We start from the raw sequence: 21,724 nt of genomic DNA on the forward strand, positions 1-21,724 counted from the left end.
ATGTTCTCCCAATTTCCTTTCTATTCAAATGAGCAGAAATGACATTTATTTTAATAAAATATATTCTATTGCAGAGACACATTTGAACCTTGTTTTTCATGCTTGACTCTCCCTTGCTAGCATTACCTCATGCCATTAACTATTCTTGGAAATATGATTTTTAACAGAGGCATAGTATTCTGATTTATGGCTGTACCATAATTAACGTAACCATTTGTGGCACTTACTGAGGAAAGTTTCTTGTTTTCAATTTATGAGCAGGTGGATGAGTTGTTTGATATGTCCTAAATAGGAGAGGAAAGATCTCCAGCAATCCTACATGTACTCTTTTTTATTCAAAGCTTTAAACCAACTTTTCTCCCAATGGGTTGCCACCTCTCACCAGGTGGCAAAAGGACAATCCCATCTCTGGTTGGGTTGCTGGAATTACTTTATTTCTTGTGACTTCCTTTGCCCTTCTGTTCCCGTACATGGTAGAGAATCCACTCCATGCGGTGCTTCCTTCCTTAGCTCTCTGACGCATCTTGAAACCAATGGCTTCTTCCTGCTGCCATGCTTATTGCCATTGGCTTTGTCCAATGGCTTCCTATTTTTGGTAATTTTTAACTTATGTTCCCTCTTCCCTTCCTTCTACCCCTCTTTTCTTCCTTCTTTTCTTTCCTCTTCTTCCCTCCTCACCCTTCCTTTCCTCTCCCATTTATTCTTTCCCTCTTCCATCCTTCCTTACTTTTTTCCATCCTGCCTCCAGCTTTGTTGAGGTATAATTGTTAAATAAACATTGCATATATTTGCAGTGTACAATGAAATGCTTTGATATATGCACACACTGTGTAGTGATCACCATAATCACGCTAAGGAACATATCCACTGCTTCAAATTATTATTATTATTTGGTGGTGAGAATATTTAAGATCTATTCTCAGCAATTTTCACATATATAATATGTTATTATTAACTTATAGTTGATGTACTATATCAATACTCTCTCTCTCTCTCTCTCTCTCTCTCTCTCTCTCTCTGGTACTGGGGATTGAATCCAAGAGTGCTTTACCAGTGAGCCACATCCTCAGCCTTTTTAATATTTAATTTAGAGACAGGGTCTTGCTAAGTTGCTTAGGGCCTCACTAAATTGCTGAGACTGGCCTTGAACTCACAATCTTCCTGCCTCAGCCTCCTGGCTGCCGGGATTACAGGTGTGAGCACCGCATCCAGCAATATTCTCTTGAACCAGAAAATAGTGCTTGCAGGATACATGCCAAACATAACCAGGGAGGGCAAAATAGAAACTTGTTCATTTTTGGCACTTGGCACTTCACAGTTTATAAATACTTACCTGCCCTGGGAAAGGTAGACATAGACATCCCTGACAGGGTCCATGGGGAGTCTCTCTCACGATTATAATCACAAATTGGACACAGTTTTGGGGATTTTCCAATTTCAAAGATGAAGTGGCACAGGTAATGCAGTGGGTAAGAGAGCAGACTTGGAAGGCAGAGAGACCTCGGCTGAATCTCTCCTTCACCCTAACTTGCTGTGGAACTTTGATAGATAATACAGGTTAATCAACTGAATCTCAGTTTCTTCATTTGAAATTAAGGAATAATAGTGGGCCCTCACTGAAAGGCTTTGGCAAGGACTTAAAGAATAATACACCCAATGCATTCAGCATGGTACCTGAAGCTCAACTCAGTCAATGAGGGTATAGTGAGACCCTTACCTTATTTTGCCTCATCTCTTCATTCAAGGTTAATGCTTATATTTTTGATAATAGAAACTGAAAATTAAAGTGACAGCCATAGAATTATTCCTTACATATGTATCTGAGTAGATCAAACATCTTGGGTTTAAATTAAAAAATGGAAACTTTGATTACAAGAACTTGATGAGGAGCAGGAGACTTAAAGTTTTGGGAGCATCTTAATAGACATATGTAGAGCGAAGTACTTAACTTTTCATGTTCTCAGCACTATCAGTCTTGTGAGTGACGGACTTTAAGGGTCTGGGGCTGCACGCTGAGCTTTCTGGGTCATGGTCTGATTCAGGGGAACTGCACAATCAAGCTTCCTGAGTCTAAGCAGGTGGACAGGCTGCCCTTGGGTTTTGGAACTGGACTGGAGCTGTCATTCCACTTACTCAGACCGACGTGACCTTCTTTCCACACCTGAGGCTGCTTTCTGTGAGCCAAATATGGATATGCCAGGTGCAGAAGAGAAGTTCTTTGCTGTGGAGAACAATTTGGAGTAATATCTTCTCATAAACAGAGTCGTTTCCTCTGAAAGTGATGCATTAGCAGCTGGGCTGGCCACTCGGCACTGTTCTTTCAGGCAGAACAACAGAAGGTCTGAATCACCTTCCGGAAGCACCTTGTGGCAATTTGCTAATTATTTTTATGAGGCCAGATCAGCAATAAAAGTGGCCTTCCTTCTTTGTTCTTTTTCCTAGCCATGTGACGGGAGAGACCATTTCTCAAGCCTGCATATGAGAACCCAGCCTGCCAGGTGACGGGGGGGGGGGGGGTGTGGAGCCTGATGGCCAGATTGCTTTGCACTCTTTGCCTTTGCACGTCCTTGTTCTGGTCCTGAGTTTTTGTCCTTCTTGGAGTTGGAAGCTGAGTTATTTTCTTTGAGTTGCCATAACAAAGTACCACACACTGAGTGGCTTAGTACAACAGAAATGCTTCTTTCGTAGTTGTAGGGGCTAGAAGTCTGAAAGCAAGGTACTTGGCAGAGTCATGCTCTTTCCTAAGCCTCTAGAGGAGAAGAAGCTCTGTGCTTGTGGTGCTGCCCACCATCCTCGGCACTGTTCCTCTTGCAGCTGTGACACTCTGGTCCATCTCTACCTTTGCCGTCACTTTGCGTTCTCCCTGTCTGTATCTGTCTTTGTATCTTTACTAATAAGGATGCCAGTCATATTAGATTAAGGGCTCACCCCCCTCTTCTTAATGAATTGCATCTGCGGTAACCCTAGTTCCAAATAAGCTCACATTAGAAGACATTGGGAGTGGGATTTCAGCAAATCATTTTTGGGAAAGCAATGGAAGCAGAAGGTATCCAAGGATACCATATTTATGAAGGCTTGGGCATCCTTTGTAATTGCCTGAGGTTGCTTCAAGTGTGTACTTGGTTGGTAGGTGGAGAGGGGCTCAGTTCCAAGCATATGCTCATTGTACACACGTGTGTTCATGAGCATGTCCTCAGTGAGCTACTTTTATTTGTTTAAGTGAACACAGTAATTTAGTAAGATGGTAGCATTCAAACCAACAAATAAAAAGAGGACTTCCATCTCCCTTTTGAATCATCATCCATATTTGAGGGTCACCATCATTCCTGAGGCAATTTTTCTGTTGCATAGTCCTTGTTTCCTGAGGGAAGGAAAAAAATGTGTATGGTCATATTGAAAGTACCACAGGAAAGTTAAAATTCTAGAGTTAGATGTTTAAGAAAATCAAACTCTTTTAACCAACAGGACAGCTTTGAAATTTAATGAAAATCTTCTGAGACATACTACAATGTCATTTCATGAAAATATAGGCAGTTCTGTGGTGAATTTCATCCACAGTGCCTTCAGTGCTATGCTAATTTTAGAAATTATGCTGTATACAGAGATTCTGCATCCTGACCACATTTAATTCAATATTTCCAAATCCTGTGGAAGTGTAGTACCCTCTGGAGACAGTACCAACTCTACTCAGACAAGATATTCCAAGATTTTGAGACTATTTCATTCCTTATTTATATTACAGAGATATACTTGGCAAAGTAGAAAAAAATCTGAATGTTAAATTAGCTGTGTGAGTCTGGGCCTCAGTTTCCCCAATCATATAAAAAAATAAAGCACAATGAAGACTTTGAATTTCTGACTTCTAAGGTTGTCTCTCACATCTATTCTTCTTGTAGTCTATGGTTTGTAATGATTTTTTTCTAGATCATTTTGGAAGGTAGATCAGGGAATTAACCAGGATTTTAGGGGACTGTCTGTGCTTTGGTATTCTGCTCAGTTCTGCTGACAAAAATCTTCTGTTGCATGAAGGATTTCCCTGGTATTCGACCTCCACGTTTTTCAGGCTTGTCGATGCCTGTAGCACAGCAGTGACCTTGCAAAGTGAAACAGCCACTTTGCATTTCTTTCTGCCAGCAATCGTGCTCTCCAAAGGCTGTCCCAGAGATTATTGATGAGGGGGCATGGCCCAATGTGATCCCTAATATTTGTGTAGCTCTTTAGACTTTCCACAATGAATTCATGAACATTCATTTATTTAATCCCCATGATAGTCTGAAGGTAGGCTAGACTGGCATTATTATTCTCATTTGAAGAATGAGGAAGCCAAAGAACATTGAGGCTATATTGCCTTAACAAGGTCACAGAGTAAACTAGTGGCAGAGGAAGGACTGGAATACAAATTACAAATTTTTCTGGCTTCTAGTTCAAGTTTCTTTCTATCATATTACATTCAAATTGAACCCACAGATAAAGAAAGGAAAGAACTTCATGTTCACCTACTGTGTGCCAGAAAATAAATTACGCAGAATCCAAACCATCATGTATTTGATCCCAAGGACTGAATTCTTTCCATTCCCAGTATTTCTTTCTTGATACCTGGATGCAAAACTGGAAGTTCCAGGTGCAGTGACATAAAACGGATTGAGTAGGTTTGGTTTCATAGGTAACTCAAACACTCTCAGTTGTGGGGGGCTAGTACAGTTAGGGATGAAAACAGTTCTGGAGTGAGGTCATCTTTTGTGTCCTCCAGGGAGATTCCATGGTAGGCGAGTCAGGAGTGATGGGAGCTGTCAGGAAATGTGTTGCTTTCCCCCACAAGAGACCCCGGGAAGACAGAAAGACCCAGGAATGTTGCTTTCCTCTCTCTTCCTGGTGTGCTCTTTGGAAGTGCTGGAAGTCTTTGTGGCTGCTCTGAAGACTTTTTCCCCTGGTGGCTGGGCCCATAGTGATCTTGATAGGGACTGAGCTGGAGGAAGTATCGTTAAATCGCTGCCATAGTGCCTGTCTTATTTTCTTCATTGGCCATTGGTACATCAAATAATATTATGTGATTGTGTTATGGAAATAGAGCTCACTATAAGAAGACAAGATTGTGTTTCCGTGAGAGAATGGGCTTGGGTTACCAGAGCTGTTCTGGGTTCTTGGGAAAGTGCTTTAAATCCCTGGGCTCCAGTTTTCCCGTTTTTCTTGGTGGTGGTTCTGAGACTTCCAGGAGATGATGTATGTAGAGTGCCATACCCCGTGTTTGGGCCTTCTGTATAGTTAGTCCTGGACAAGAAGCTCTTCTTTCTTCTCACCTCTCTTTTGAGTTAACAGTATGATTTTGTTAAGGTATTCTGGGATAAGGAACATTTTTTTTGAAAGTGGTTTATGATCTTCAAGAACAAATATCAGAGCTTTAGAAAGAAGTTCTCGGTGTTATTTCCTCCCATCAAGCCTATTATAATAGCATGCTGTCTAATTTTTCCTCTTCTGTGTATTTGGCATTTCTTCCTTCTGGGAACTTTCTTCCCTCTCTCCATATATTTCTTGTGGGGGTTGATAAAGTGTGGCTCTGCCTTCCTTACTACAGTGATTGGTCCAGGGTGGACACATGATCCTGGGAAGAGCCAATCACCATCTTTATTGGAGTTTGCTGTGGTTGCCAGTGGATAAAGAGCAGCACCCTTTGCTGAGATTGCTAGCTGTGAGCAAGGGTGAGCCTGAAGCTGCTGGTGGCTGTCTTTGATGCTTTTAGAAAGAGCCTCCTGAGGATGAAGCCCCCATGATGGAAAGTGAAACCAAAAAAAAAAAAAATTAAAAAGAAAGATTACTCATGGTGTATTGGAACCTTTGAATCTATTTGACCATGCTTAAGTTCACCCTTGCTCTTCTTCTGACTGCTTGATTCTCTGAGACCAAACATCCTTTATCGTTTAATTTTTCTTTTTTGCCTTTTGATTGAAAAACCCCTAATGTTTAATTGGAATGGGTGGATAAAATGAGGGTTCTGGTGTCATAGGAAGCACATAATGAAGAGGTCCCTATAGAAGAAGGCAGGTGAGGTGTTAAAGAGGATCACTGAAGACTTATTTTGCCTAATCACAGTGGTCAGGAGCTGGCTTGTTTTTCAGAATAGACTTACATAAAAAAACAGGGCACATGGGTTGACTCCTGATTTCTAACATTGTTATAAAAATGCTAGACATTTTTGAGGATCTGTCTCCTGTCCAAAATCCTATGTGTTTTTTTAGGCATGATTATAGGCAATTAGAAAGCTCTGCCTGGCAGTCCACAGGGGGAAGATGCTCTCCTCGCATCAAATAGCCAGCACATTGCAGTTGTCTGAAGGGGGATGCAGTAGGGACTCAGCCCTGGGGCCAGCCATGTTCATTGGCTGCATTCCGAGACTGGTGCCTCCTTCTGGAAGTCCCCATAGAGAGTTCTGGTGGAGGTGCTTTTCACCTTTTGATTCAGCGCCTTTCTGCTCCTAGCCTTTCTGTCCTTCTCCTCCTAGCTGACATGTTCCCAGGAGGAAGGAGCCTTTTGTTCAGGGCTCCTTCATAGCCAGACTGTTTCTCCACCTGTGCTGCATCCATCTGATTCTCAGGTGTGCCATTCTGTGAGAAAAGTGGACCCCGAGGAGACGGCAGCTTTTCTGTCTATTGTTTGCAGTGTTGCAGTAAGTGAATGAAGCCTTGATTGGTACTTTCATTTTGGCTCGTTGTTGGAATTGACCACCTGGACACCTGGCAGCTTGACAGTTTGAAATTCATTCCTGTGGGTTTTTCTAACCATTATCATTGCATGATTTTCCAGACTGGCTAGGAGCAGAGAAATGTGTCTGAGAGTGGACCTCACACTTCCTGCAGGATTTTCAACCCCTGCTGTCCATTTAAAAATACTGATGCTCAGGTCCCCTCTCAAACTAGTTATATTGGAATTTCTAAGACTACATTTCAAACATGGTAATTTAAAAACTCTTGGTGACCTAATATTAGCCAAGATTGGGAACATTGTTTAAGAGGCATCAGAGTCCTAATCTGTGACATAAATAGCATAGCTTCCAGAGGTTTTGTTCATCTACTGGATGAAAATCATATTAGGGTAGTGTCTGGAAAACTGCAATTCTCCTGTGGGTGGTAACTAATCCAAAGTTTGATGAAACAATATTGATCCATTGCATGAGTCTGTGCATATGTGTGTATTCTTTGTTGGAAGGATGAACCAGGGAGTAAGGGAATAAAGAATCCAGAATCAAGGAATAGCCAATGGTAGGCCTGAGTGTCCAGAAGCACAGTAAACTAGAGCATGGGTTGTCTGATTTCTAAGTGAACATGGTTTCTTATATGGGGGCAGTTCAGTCCTCTTTGGTCTTGGAGACTGCTAACTGCTTGTTTTTGAGGGCTGAATCTTGGATTTTGAGGAATCTTCCTGCTTGTCCCATTTCTTCTGCCCATTATTCCAGAGACGTGCCAAAATGAATCAAAGAACTAGGTAAAGCTCCAGCTGCTGAAGGAGTGAGTGGTTAGTGGCTGGAGGGGACAGCCTTGGAGGGGACAGACCTGGGGATGCATTCTGGTCTTGCTGCAAAGCTGAATCCTTGGGCAAGTTTCTGAGCTTTCCTCTCATCTGCAATGAGATAGGTATGTCCCTACCAACTTTCTAGGGCTTCTGGGGGTTTATTTATATGAGCAGCTCCAGAAGGTGGAGTTTCTTTCTCTTCTCTGGTCATTCGCAATGGGAGAATGTTCCTGGTGGTTCCTAGAGGAGGCGGCAGTCAGAGGAAATTCATCACCAATGTGGTCTGAATATTACGCAAAGAGGACAAAGAAGGCTTTTAATGTAGCTTTGTTTAATACACTTTAACGACAACATTATTTTCCTGTTTTTTTTTAATCATACATAGTTGTCTTTAGATGATCATACAGATTTACAAGCTATGAGCTCTTGGGCTCAATTCATAGAATATAGATTACTTTAGGTATCAGTGAAGTCACACATGGAAATCTGCTTGACTGTTATGTTATAAAGATATTCATTTTCCTGATTCCTTATTGAAAGCCTTTTCTCAATCACTTTTAAATTGGTGGCCACTGAGAGGGGAGTGGAGTAAGGGGAGAAGATATGGGGGTAGGAAGGATAGTGGAATGAATCAGACACTATTACCCTATGTCATATATGATTACATGACCTGTGTGATTCTATATCATGTACAACCAGAAGAATGAGAAGTTATACTCCATATATATATGATGTGCCAAGAGGCATTCTGTTTTCATGCATAAATAATTAGAACAAATAAGTAAAAAACAACACAAAACAAAATTTGTGGCTAGTTATTATGGCAGAATAAACTGAAGAGGGGAAACCAGACTGTTTTCCCTTCCAATGAAGCCATCCTTCAGTACAACTACCTGTTCAAGTTCTAGCCATTTGAGGAATAAAATTGGTTTAACTTGGAAGTCAACCAATTCTACTTAAGACACTCTGTGAAAGGGTCTGAGCTTCCATCTAGCATCCACAGGAAAAGCTGTGGTCAACTTATAAGGTCCATTGTGGACATGGATTGATGTTTGGTGTTGCATGTTTCCCACATCAGAATGCTGCTCACCTCATCCAGCCCCAGTTTTCTATCATGCTGCCTGGTTCTTCTCTCCACCTTTTATCTTCTTGCAGGATATTAGCAGAACTCAGAAAGAAAATTAGGAGATGGTGATATCTATTAATCACTCCCTTATTGATGTGTGCTTGGAACTTTGTTCATATTTTAGCTAGTACCTCTACCTAATGCATGGTAATCATGCTTTGTTTATTGTCATTGCATGTCTCTTTCCATTGTCACTCTGTGGATGTCTTGAAGCTAAGGACTGTTAGTCTTTTTTCTTGTGTTATCTATACCTTCTGCCTCCCACTCCCAAACCTGGTTACCAGGCTGTACATAATAATCATTCACTTTTATTATATAGTTCAAATTTTCATCTCTACTTTTAAATCACCCCATATATGGCCAGCAAAAAATATCTTTCTAAAACATGATCTTGTCCAATTTCTACTTAAAACCCTTCAATGACCCCAATTTTCTAAAGGATAAAGTTCAAGTTCCAAATCCTTTGTTTTAGCAAAAAAAAAAAAAAAAAAAAAAAAAAAAAAGTCTTTGGAGGTTTTGTTCTCACCTAGTTCTTTGATTCACCAATCACTGTTTGCTCCTCCATCTCCTTAATACCATCTTATTTTGTACCTTTGAGCCATTACATCAGTTACTCATTAAGCACAAAAATGCCTGTTTCCCATTGCCCACCCCACAGACTGCCCTTCTTCCTTCACAATTCCACATCTTGAAGGGTTGAGTTGCACCTTACAGCAGTCAACATGTGGACCTGGCATCAGGCTGCTTGAGTTCAGTTTCTGACGAGTTGTCATTTGTCCTGGCCTTAGTGCTCTTATCTATCTGAAAAATGAGGTAGTAGTGTGCTTGGTGGGAGAAGTCAAGGAGCTAATCTGTATCATCTATAGGAAGCACTTTGCAGGATGCCAGGTGCAGAGTGAGTGTTCAGCTAAGTTTATCTAATTTCTTAATGGACTCAGTGCCAAGCTCACTGTTATTTTGTGTGTGTGTAGGGGTGGGTGGGGACTAACGAGGTACAAAATAAGACTAACAAGATAGCTGTATTAACTGGGAAGTAAAGGTAGCATAAAGGTCAAGCCCAGAAAAAAGAGCTCCAGCCCTATTTGGTGTGGGTATGTCTGGGGAGATGCTTTGGGGGGAGGGGTGTTGGAACCAAGTACCTAAGGAGGCCCCAAAAGTGTTGCATGGTGGTGAGGATGTAGGGAGTGTGGAGTTGTGGCTGGCCTGATGAACCATAATCAGCCTGTGCAGCTGTAACAGGGAGAGACTATCAAGCACAGGTGCATGTGGTGTTTGGTGGCTTTGGGATGCAGCAATCTCCTGGTCAGCCCACTGGCATTCCAGGCGTCTGTCTCTTTCTTGCATGCAGGAGAAAAATGGAGAAGAGGGCTCAGGCAGCAAAACTTTCTTCCTGATGGAAGGTCAGGTGAGAGGTAAGTTTGTGCCTCTCTTTGTGAGCCTGAGTGTGTGACAGTTGTCCCCAAGGGAGTCTTTTTTTTTATATATATTGCATATATAAGATTTTTATTCAAATAAAAATTAATTAACTAAAGCATTTATAATGACATTTAAAAATGTTCTCAAAAGAACAAAAAATAATCATCAGAGTATGATTACTCTTTAAGGTCAATTTGTAAAATAAATTTTCATTCAAATGAAGTATATTTAAAAGTGAAAAGACAAACTCTTCTTCTGCATCTTTCACATTATTTTCAATAATTCGTTTTAAAAATTACACATAATAGTTAAAAAAAGAAGAAGCAAATTTTCTTATGAAGTATACAGTTGGAAGCATAAAAATGTAATTTAAAAAAATGCTCCAGTTCTAACATGTACATTTATATTAATAAATTGAATTCCTTAATCTCTCTTTTAACCTTGATAAATGGAGTTGGTTTGTGTGGAACAGCCTTTGTTCATTTCTTCACAGAGAAGAAGGGGAGGCTGGATATATCAGGGTCCTCTGGGACCTTCTGTGAGTGAAGAGGGAGTTGTTTCACTCTTGATGTCCCATGGGTAGACCAGTAGGCATTGGCTATGATCAGGATCAATTTTTGCAACTGTTTTTGGTATGTATGAAACAAAAATCACTCTGGATCTTTCTCTCCCTGCTCATATCCCTCATTCACAATGAGTTAAAATCACTTCCTCTACCCAATGCAAATGGAAGAAGAGTTATTTTTTTTTAACCATAGGTGGGGGAGTTCATAGACAGAGGCCCTTATGAGACTTTGCATTGAAGTTCAGTTTAATTAGGAGTTTGGCAGCTATGTAAGTGTAGGTAGGGTCATGTGGAGAGAGGGCACTGGAAGCAGAGGGTATCATGTGAAGAAAAGAATGGCACAGAGTTGTCACATGTTCATCTCTTTCTTCAAAACTGGAACTGATGGCCATCAATATCATTTAGTAGATGGGGAAAAATCAAGTTAGGGATACAAAATACAACACAACTGTGGTGGGAGAGTTGTGCAGTGCGACTTATTTTGTCTAAAAAGAATGAAAAAAACCAAAAATTATTATATTTGGTAGTAATTATCCCATGGCTGATCAGAATATTGTATAAAGATGGATAGAGCACTAAGCATCCCATAACATGAATATTTAAGTGTTGGAAGAGCCCTCATTGTTTTGCATTCTTTAGGGTAGGCATTTTGTTTTTGTTTCAATAGTTTGATATAGAAGAGAATCAACATATTAAAATGTTATGAACTATGAGGTGTTCTTGGGTTCTGTGTGTGCAAACGTCTGAGAAGTATACTGGGAAATTGATCAGCATTTGGTTGTCCGTATAGCTACTTGCCCAAGTGATGTAGTGAAAAGAAATGGGCTTGTTAGCTGGCCAGATTTGGGTGAAAGTCCAGGCTCCTCCTTACAAGACAGGGAAGATGATTTGTGAAAAGTTGGGTAAATCCTCAAAAACAGAAGTTGACATTATCACCAACTGTTATGTGGATATTTAATGTGAAATGATCATTGATCTCTTTGGGAGCAAGAAATAATTCATTTAATAAAATTCTATTTGCTCCAAGGGGAGTGTTAATTTGTTGTTCTGATCAAACACTGACATCTCACTTTCTATAAGAGGATATAATATTAGAGATTCTTACTGAGAGTCCATGAATAGGTTTTACAGGGTCTACGAGTATTCTAAAATTGTGTTGAAAATGTGTGTGCATCAATAAAAAAAAAAAAAAACTAAAATAAAAAAAAAAAAAAAAGAAAATGTGTGTGTGTGGGTGCACATTTGTGTGTGTCTGTACGAGTTTGTGATATGTCTCATTCTGTAGGTGGGTATGAATATTGGATTCCTTTTCTAATTAACACCTGAGTTACCTGTGAAATTTTATACTTCTCTTTAATTTTTTTCAGTTAATAAAAAAATCAAGGCTTAAAATTTACATGATTTAACGGAATGTTATTTGGAACACTGGAGGCTTGAAACGTAAGCTTTCTGCATCCAAATTTGTTGACATTTCTGCTAAATTATGCAGGTCCTGTTTGGGGACATAAACAGTAAACTTGGTAAAGGTAAATTCAGTGGGTTCTGGGGAATAGTGACCATTTAAATTCCATTTTTTTTTATAATTAAGTTTGCCACTCTTTGCTAGGTATAGCCCCACTTGGAATTCATAATGATTGTCAATGTCATCTCTCTGTCAGAGCATACAGACTGTGCTTTCCCATTCCAGATGCCCATGCGGCAATTTAAAGACCAGTCAAGGGTTCACATTAGATTTCAAGATGGAAAGACACTGTGTCTTTTTGCCTGGCTGCTTTTGCTTTCAGGAGACACTTGAGTGCCATGGAGTGTGGTCAGAACGTTCTCCTGTTTTATTCTGTGATTCCCAGTGATCAGGCCGAGGACTAATGCACCTTGCAGACAGTGTTCACCTGTCAAGGCCAGTGACTGCTGCCTACTTGATTCCTTGTGATGAGTCTGAATTTCAGGGCCAATTTTCTCAGCTTTGCTCACCTTGTTCAGCCATGAGGACGACTTCCCAATGCTATTCAACATTGTATTTTGCAATTTAAAATAGATTCATATTTCTTGGTTCTCGTTGTTTAAAATGACCTTTTCTATTATTTAAAAATAATTAAGTAAATGAACAGATCAAAACATTTCAGCAGTACAAACAGAACAAAATTCTGAAAGTTAAAGTGTGAGCCCTTTTCCCACTGGAGAAGAAGTCAGCATTAAACATTCATTTTGTATTTGTCTAGAAAGTGTCTGTGTAAATTCATGCAAAACATGTAAATATAGCTTGAAACAAAACTGAGATTATTAGGCAAGTCTACTTTTCTCTGAGTGATATAACTCATTATTGGAAAGGTCTGTCTGCCTTTCCTTTGCATGAATTAAACATTTTTTATTTATACAGTACCATGGATTCAGTTGTTTTTCCTTCTCTCCCCTGGCTAATGCAAGTAATGCTAAAATGAACACCCTTCTTAAATACATCTTTGCATACATGGTCACAGACATTAGTAAAATATCTGTAAGGCTAGTTTTCCAGAAGTAGAATTGTTGAGGTAGAGAATCTGTACACCTGGCCTCATTTTGTAATCTTTATTTCTATACTATCTAATAACATAATTAATGAGTTCATTTAATTTAACAATTTAAAAACATGAGCTCCCTAGTTTTTTTCCTCACAGAACACTTCTAATAATAAGTGTGTATGTTTTTTTTTTTCCTCATATAAAACAATTCCCCAACTCTGGGCACTACCTGGGTTTCCAATGATCTAAGTGATTCTAGCACTACCTAGAACTTTTGCAGGTCCTTAACAGAGGTTAAGGACTTAGTCTCACAAGACTGCCTTCACAAGATGCCAGTCACTATCTGTGTGCTATAAAGCTGGTAGTTTCCATGACTGTCTTGTCTAGTTTGATAATTTGCAAATGGCTCAAGAACTCAGGAAAACATTTTATATCACTGTGACAAAATACTGGAAAAGCAACTTGAAGAAGACTTATATTGGGTCTTGGTTTCAAAGGTTCCAGGTAATGATCAGCTGGCTCCATTTTTTCCTGGACCTGTGGTGAGGTGATACATCATGGTGGAAGGAGGGCATGTGGACCAAAGCTGCTCAACTCACAGCAGAAGCAAGCAGAGGAGCGGAGGAGAGTCCAGGAACAAAATATACCCCTCAAGGCCTGTCCCCAGGGATCCATCTCTTTTCACCTAGGCTCCACCTCCTGATGTTTCTGCCACCTCCTGATAGCACAACCATCTGAGGACCAGGCCTTCAGCCTGTGAGCTTTTGAGGAACATTCCAGACCCAGGCTTTAACACTTACCATTGCATCTCAGGATTCACCAAATAGAAGATAAACTTTGTTAATTTGTATTCTCTAGACATACAGAACTGATAGGATCTATTTATCTATCCATCGATTGGTTCATGCAACTAATTATCCATCATGAATATATTTAAACTCATGCAAAAACATTTCCATAAAACTTGAAGCAATTACCTCAAATCTTGAAACAAGGTAAGTGCAGAATTTCATAGTAATCTGCCTCTATGTTTTTTCAAGTCTTATGTACATGTTTTTGCATGAATTTGCAAAAAATGCACATACTAAGTATATGTACTATATGTGTGTGTGTGTGTGTGTGTGTGTGTGTAGATAGATAGATAGATAGACAAATGGATGGATGAGTGGATCTAGATATTTGAGAAGAGATTTTTTAGAGGAACTGGTTATGTGATAATGGAGGCTGAGATTTCTCACATCAGGATGGCTGTGAGCTGGAGATACTAGGATGCTAGGAGCCTGACTCAGTCCAAGTCTAACAACTTTAGAACCAGAGAAGTCAATGGTGTAGTTCTGAGGGTGAAAGTCTGAGAACTCTGTGGGGGGTCAGTTTGAGGCAAATCTCAGAGTGCACATGCTGGAGAGCCTGGAATTCTGATATCCAAGGGCTGGAGAAATGTCCAAACTCAGCACGCGCGTGCACACACACACACACACACACACACACACACACACACACAGATGGAGTGAGCGCAAATTCACCTTTTGCTCACCTTTCTGTGCCATCTGGGTTTGGAGTTGATTGGATGGTGCCTGATCCTATTCAGTTCACCAACTCACGCTAAGTTCCTCTACATACACTTACACAGATAATGGTTTGCAGTTTTCTAGATATTTCTTAATCTAGTCAAGGTGACTATTATTGATGCAAAGGGTAAGGTGTGGGGGAGGGGTACAGAGCTTCACGCTCTCTCTGGGCACATTGTCCCCACAACTCTTCCATTTACAAACTAACCGGGAACCTCTCTAAGCAATCTTCAGGGTTTTAGTGGAGGTTCTATTACAAAGGCATGATGAAGTCATCGGTTATAGGTAATTAACTCAATCTCCAGTTCCACTCCCATCGCTGAAGTCTGGGGAGTAAGACTAAAGAGCCAACCTTCTAATTAGTGGTCAGTTCCTCTGGCAGCCAGTCCCAACCCTGCAGCATCTAGGTGCTCACGGAGATTCAGTTAGCATCAACTCAGCAGGTTGAAAGGGCTCATTATGGACAACAAAAGACAAGCCTCTCACCCCTATTACTCAGGAAATTAATTCCAAAAGTTTCAGAACCTTTGTTTTAGAAATGAGTGCAAAGATTTTATATATATATAAATACATATATTTCTTATATAATTATATGTGTAAACATACATATAAAATATTAATAAGAAATATATATGTATTTTTCTAGCAAAATATCATACTAGTCATTAAATTGATTGTTTAAAATATGCCATATGGCAAACTTCCTTTCACCTATGAAACTTCTCCAGGAGACTTTTCTTTCTACCAATGGTTTGTTGTTGTCCCCTCCAACCTGAACTTGACTGAGTGTATGAGCAGAATGCTTCTTCAAAATCAATGTTACCTTCGAGAACTCTGTGACCATCAGGTGCTTTAGATTTCCTCCTCACTGTTTCCATACTTGGTCTTTCTACCTAACAGCTACCCGGACTTCTCAACGTCCAGACACATGGCACCTTGTGTTACGGTAGAAATTTTATTATTTGATCAAAACTTGGAAAGCAAAAACTTTCAATTCTTCCTTGGTTACATGTAGTATCACATGAACTCATATAAGGGGTTGAGGATCTGCTGTTAGCCCTGAAATTTGTCCTAACTCTGGAAAATCCTTTATTCAAGAGAGGACCCTCACCTCAATGAAGTCTCCTAGCTTCACCCACATCCAACTTGATGCAGCAGCCTCAGTATCCAGTCCCATGTGTTCTCGTCTATCAATGCTGGTGAATGGTGATCAGTTCCTCCACTCCTTCAGGGCAAGTCTCTTTCCTCTCTCAGCAGGCCAAGTGCTTCATTATGATTTGGCCCTAGTTAAAGGTCCAGTGGCCAGGGAGACAGAAATAGACCCTGGGGGTTGGGAGTGGCCATGTTTTGTTCTAAGGCAGAGGCTTCTGCATTATTTTTATGAAGGGGTAGAGAACTCTGATTTCATGTGCAGGAATGGACCTCTTCTTTAAGTGCAGAGGGGTTAGGAAAATCTGGGAATTCACAATTTCTGAGTACATTGATAGCAAGATTTCCATCCCATATGCCAGGGCCCTAGTCCGTTGTAATTAGAATTCAGGTCTAGATGGAACAGATTTGTTTGGGTTGAGATGGTCATCTCTGGAACTCCATTACTCTACTTAAATCCTGGATCTGATCCTTAGTGTTTTCTATCTTCTGGCTGCAGAATATGGAGGATTTCTTACATGCTACCAAAAAGGCCCTTTGGCCGTTGTTCTTTGGCTTGAGTTTGTGATTCATCATCTTCAACCTTTCATTGCTATTTCTTCAATACATAATAACCCCAGCAAAAGCCAACCACTTCCATAGTCCTTGGAATTATTGCTCTGCTTGAACTAGCATTGCCCCTGCTAGTTCATCCCCTGGTATTCCATCTCAGTTCTCCACCAGCAAAGACTGTGATGATTGTAGCTACAATACATGGAAGATTATTAGCACTTCATCTACCACTTAGGATGGAGTCCCCATTGTAAAGCAGCTGGCTGGAGATCCAGCTAAAAAATATCATTTCAAAATCAATTTTTTTTGTGTATGCTGCTCCTGATACTGTTTCTAGTTTGGGTCTCCCAGGAAATACTGTGAGATAAAGATTTATGTGTAAAGAGTTTATTGAAGGAAAGTTTTGGCAACAACATCAGGTAAAAAGGAAGGGAAACAAAATTGGTCAGAGGGACAAGTTGATGTACTTGCAATAGAGGCCTCAGATGATTTCTTAAGAGAGTTTTGGAGCTGGGATGGCCCTTTAGAGTTGCCCCAAATCTAAGTGACAGGTGTACCTTGACATCTCCTGGTGTCCCTGTGCAGGAGTGCTGAATGGGGTGAGGCACTCACCCTGCCCAGGGTGTTGGAGAAGGACTCAGCTGAGAATGACCAGCAGCCAATATTTCCAGCAGTGGGGGAAGAAAGGAAGGGTGTGTTCTCTGCTAATTAGGGAGATGTGGGCAGTGAGCAGAGCATGTCTATCACCTCCTCAAAGACACTGCATTGGTTTCTGCTCAAAACTGTTCCTAGGATAGGTGAGGAATTGCCAATGTAGCAGAACAGAGAGAGAGTTTCAAGACTGTCAAAAGGCAATGCACCTAAGTGTAAGATTTGGAAAATTTAAAACTCTTGGAAAAAATTGAGACATTGGTACAGGCAGTGATTTTTTTTAATAGGACCCCCAAAGCACAGGAAATAGACGCAAAAATTGACAAATGAGATGGCATCAAACTAAAAAGCATAGCAAAGGAAAATACAGAGCAAGGAGATAATTTAGAGAATGAGAGAAGGTATTTGCCAACCACTCATCCCACAGAGGGCTAATATCCAGAATAAATAAGAAACCCCTCAAAACTTGACAAAGCCCAAGCAATTTAGTTAAAAATTGGGCAAATGATCTGAACAGACACTTCTAAGAAGAAATAGACATTTCTCAAAGAAATGCAAAGCCCAAAATAGGAAAGAATAATCAATATCATTAGTCATCAGAGAAATGAGAGACAAGGAGAATATGTCTCACCCCAGAGAGAGTGGCTACTATGAATAAAAACAAACAAAATGCTGGCGAGGGTGGAGAAAGGGAACTTATATACAAAGACCAGTATGGAGGTTCCTCAACAAACTGCAGATAGAATCACCACGTGCTCCAGCTCTCTCATTTCTAGGTGTTCATCCAAAGGAAATGAAATCAGACCACTAACGAGATACCTGCATACCCATTTATGGCAGCTATCCACAACAGCTAAGACATGGAACCAGCCTCGATACCCAGCCACAGATGAATGGGTAAAGAAAACATGGCATATATGCACAATGGAGTATTAGCCATAAAGAATGAAATCCTATCATTTGCAAGAAAATGAATGGAACTGGAGAATCTTCTGTTTAGTGAAATAAGCCAGACACAAGAAGGGTGGTGATTGGAATAAGGGAGGTTGGATTTGATTGATGCATACTTTATGCATGCCAAAACCCACAATATATCCAATTAATGTGTCAAGAAAAACATTAGACAACGACAGTGTGCAGCTTCAAGTATATGATAGCATGCTAGCCCAAAGGAGCAGATACCCCCTGGGCCTAATGTGTGCATGTGCTCTCTAGAAGGTACACGCACTGTCTCCAGTCACAAGGGGTCTGCTGGGGGAGCCTGAGAGAAGGTGTAGTCTGTCCGGAAGAAAGAGCAAGTGCAAATCCATGACATTCTGGGCACTGTTAGGTAGCCAGAGGGGGATTATTTCACCAGATGCTTCAATTAGAGAAAACTGAAACAAGTCAATATAAAAGAGGTGACAAGATGAGTTCTAGGTCTCTAGTAGAAACCTAACGCCTTGATTCCTCTGAACTAGTCCTTTTCAGGCTTCTTTTTCAACTTGTATTTTTAAAATGGAGATTTTTATTTTGATATAATTGTAGATTCCCATGTGGTTGTAAGAAGTTCATGGGTGAGACTCTGTGTATCATTTACTTACCTTCCCCTGGTGGCACTATCTTGCAAAATTCTGTGAACACCATGGTTAAGAGATTGCGACCAATGCAGCTGAGACAGGTTCGTCCACACCATAAGGATGCCTCCCGTTTCCCTTTTTTTCAGCCACACTCCCTGCCTTCCCAGACCCATTCCCTCAATCCCTGGCCACAGCCCGTCTTTTGTCCCTGTCTAAAACTCTTCCATCTCAAGAATGCTAAATAAATGAAATAATACAGCGAGAGACCTTTTGGGACTGACTTTTTCCACTTAACAAGATGCTCCGGAGATTCATTCAGGTTGAATGTAATAGTAGTTCATTCCTTTTTATTGCTAAGTAGTATTCCATGGTGAATGGGTGCTATGTTTTAACCACTGAAGGACATTGGGGTTGTTTCCAGTTTGGGGCCGTTATAAATAAAGCTGCTATAAACATTTGTGTTCAGTTTTTGTTTTGTGTGAATATAAACTTCCATTTCTCTGTAATACATACCCAGGAGTGCCATTTCTGTGTTGTAAGGTGGTTGCATGTTTAGTATTTTGAGAAAATGTCAAACTGCTATGCAAAGTGACTATACAATTTTTACATTCCAACCAGCAACGTATGAGCCAAGTGGTTGTTCTGAATTCTCTCTAGCATAGGGTGATGTCACTATTATTACTTTAGCCTTTTTAATAGGTGTGTGATTATACCTCATGTGGTTTTAATTTTCATTTACCTTGTGTCTAAAAATGGTGAGCATATTCTCATGCGCTTATTTGTTATGTTTTTCTTCCTATCTTTTGTCTATTTTATAATTGTTTGTTTCTTACTGTTGAGTTCTGGATTATTTTTTCTTTTTTACATATTCCAGATATGAACCTCTTTTTGGCTGGGTGGATTTTCAATTTTTTTTCTTTCATCCTAATAATTTGTTTCTTCATTTCTTAACAGTATTTTTCACAGAGCAAAGTTTTTATTTAAAGTGAAATTTATTAATAATTTCTTTCTTTCTTATTCTTTTTTGCATTAAGGATTGAACCCAGGGGTGTGTTACCACTGAGCTACACCTCCAGCCCTTTTAAATAACATTATTTTGAGACCAGGTCTCACTAAGTTGCTGAGGCTAGGTTGAATGTGCCATCGTCTGTCCAAGCCCCCCGAGTCACTGGGATGATAGACACGTACCACTGTGTGCTGCTCAATATTTTCTTCTAAGGATTGAATTTTGGTGTTCAGTCTGAGAACTTGTTGCTTAGCTGTAGATCCAAAATATTCTCTTTTATATAATGTGCATGTGCCTTCAGTTCATAACCCATTTTGAGTTGATTTTTGAAGCAGGTGAGCCCTAGTCTAAGCTTTCACCATAGCTGATTTGTCTCTTCCTCCTTCTTCTCCTCCTCCTGCTCCTCCTCCTCCTCCTTCTCCTCCTCCTCCTCCTCCTCCTCCTCCTCCTCCTCCTCCTCCTCCTCCTCCGGCTCTTCCTCCTCATTCTGTTCTCTCTCCATCTCTTTCTTATCCTTCTCCTCTTTGACTATGGATGTCTAGTTGGTCCATTACCATTTCTGGAAAAAGCATATTCTCCTGAATTGCCTTTGCAACTTAGTGAAAAATCAGTTGTTAATGAGGATCTATCTCTATGTTCTGTGTTTGGCTTCATTGATCCACGTGTCTCTCCCTTTGCCAGTTCTACAGTCTTAATTACCTTAACTAGAAGTTATAAAATTGGGTAGACTAATTTCTTTTGCTTAGTTTCTCCTTTTCAGAATTATTTAACCATTATAGTTTCTGTGGTTTTTCTCTATACATTTTAGGTTCTTGTCTCTACCTTCAGAACTCTTGCTAAGATTTTGACTGGCATCGTGTTAAATATGTATCTCATTTTGGGAAGAATTGACATCTTTAACTAAGTTGAGTCTTTCAAGAAAAAAGTATTTTTCTTCATTTATTTAAATCTTCTTTGATTTTTTTTGTCAGCATTGATAGTTTTCAGCATGCAAGTCTGATGCATGTTTGTTAGATTCTAGCTCAAGTTTACATTAGAAAGAATAGCTTTATCAATGCACAGATGTTTGCTTTCAAAGGGATCATGAATCTCTTCACGGTGTTATTGTAGCAGGTGAGATATTGCAAAGGAAGGTATCTATGAACAGCCACATGTCACAAAAGCCAAATCACATAGTGGCAAGGTGTAGTGGAGCAAGGGCTTTGACACATAGACCTTTTCTCAGCTGTGTTGTATTCCATTTATTCTTGTTCTCTTTGAACCTTGGTTTCTTCTTCTGTAAAAAGGGGGATAAATGTATATTTCTTGTCAGGGTTCTCTCAAGGACAAACAAATCAATGCTTATAAATGCGTGTTTTCTAAAACAAGACATCTCTGTTTAAAGGAAGGAGTTGTTCTCTTCCTCTATGCACATCTGCTCACTCAGCCGGCTCTTGTCCTCACTGTTCTTTGATATCCGACATGTGTGACTTAACAGTGACAACTGTGAGCTTGAAAAGGATGCAGATTTTATTAGATTGGGAAGTTTAAATAATTTAATATCCCCCTTCCCACTGTACAAATCTGTATCGTAGAAAACTCTTTTGGAAGCAAAGTTAAAGAGCCCATCCAACAAGATAATGAAGGTTAGCTCTGTGTGGGTAAAACTCCAGCTCACTGGACTGGTCAGTATTGAAGACTGAGCTTGGCTTCCTCCAAAGCATCCATGGTCAGTGTCTGTCTCTCCAAGTAAAAGTCAATGACAACTTGCCTGCCAGGGGAAGTTCCAATTGCATCTTAAGAACGAAGATCAATACAATCACTGCAAGTAAACCGTGTCTGACTATCCTCTGCAAGAAGGAAAAGAACCAACAGGGCATGAACAGTGTCAGCATTTTTGGATTTGGCAGGTGATAAAGGGGAAAGAGTTTATGCTGTGCTCATCCATCATCAAACATCAGTAAGATCATTAAGGTTAAAACTAGAGCTAAAGAGGTAGCAATCTATCCAATTCCACTATTGGAAACCCTAGCACTAATTCAGTTCAGTTCAGTTCAATTCAATTCAATTCAATTCAATAAGCATCTATTAAGTACTGATAATGTGTATGACTATTTGGGCTTCAAAGAAACCCATCCTCTAACTGTTCATT

At 40.0% G+C, this 21,724-nt stretch overlaps 1 long non-coding RNA gene across 3 annotated transcripts; it reads left to right on the plus strand.

Annotated features, from left to right (window-relative positions):
- Nucleotides 1-2,054: 2,054 nt before the first annotated feature.
- Nucleotides 2,055-19,042, plus strand: LOC120892302 (uncharacterized). Of its 3 annotated transcripts, none has more exons than XR_013425693.1 (5): nucleotides 2,055-2,339; nucleotides 2,443-2,498; nucleotides 9,978-10,041; nucleotides 10,539-10,677; nucleotides 13,606-19,042. It is a non-coding gene; the product is annotated as an uncharacterized LOC120892302 (long non-coding RNA). The 3 variants fall into 3 exon arrangements; XR_013425694.1 differs by lacking the exon at nucleotides 2,055-2,339 and having other exon boundaries at nucleotides 2,346-2,498; nucleotides 13,606-14,103; nucleotides 15,775-19,042; XR_013425692.1 differs by lacking the exon at nucleotides 2,055-2,339 and having other exon boundaries at nucleotides 2,346-2,498.
- Nucleotides 19,043-21,724: the final 2,682 nt, after the last annotated feature.

The sequence above is a fragment of the Ictidomys tridecemlineatus genome, chromosome 9 (assembly GCF_052094955.1).
Source record: "Ictidomys tridecemlineatus isolate mIctTri1 chromosome 9, mIctTri1.hap1, whole genome shotgun sequence".
Taxonomy (NCBI): Eukaryota; Metazoa; Chordata; class Mammalia; order Rodentia; family Sciuridae; genus Ictidomys; species Ictidomys tridecemlineatus.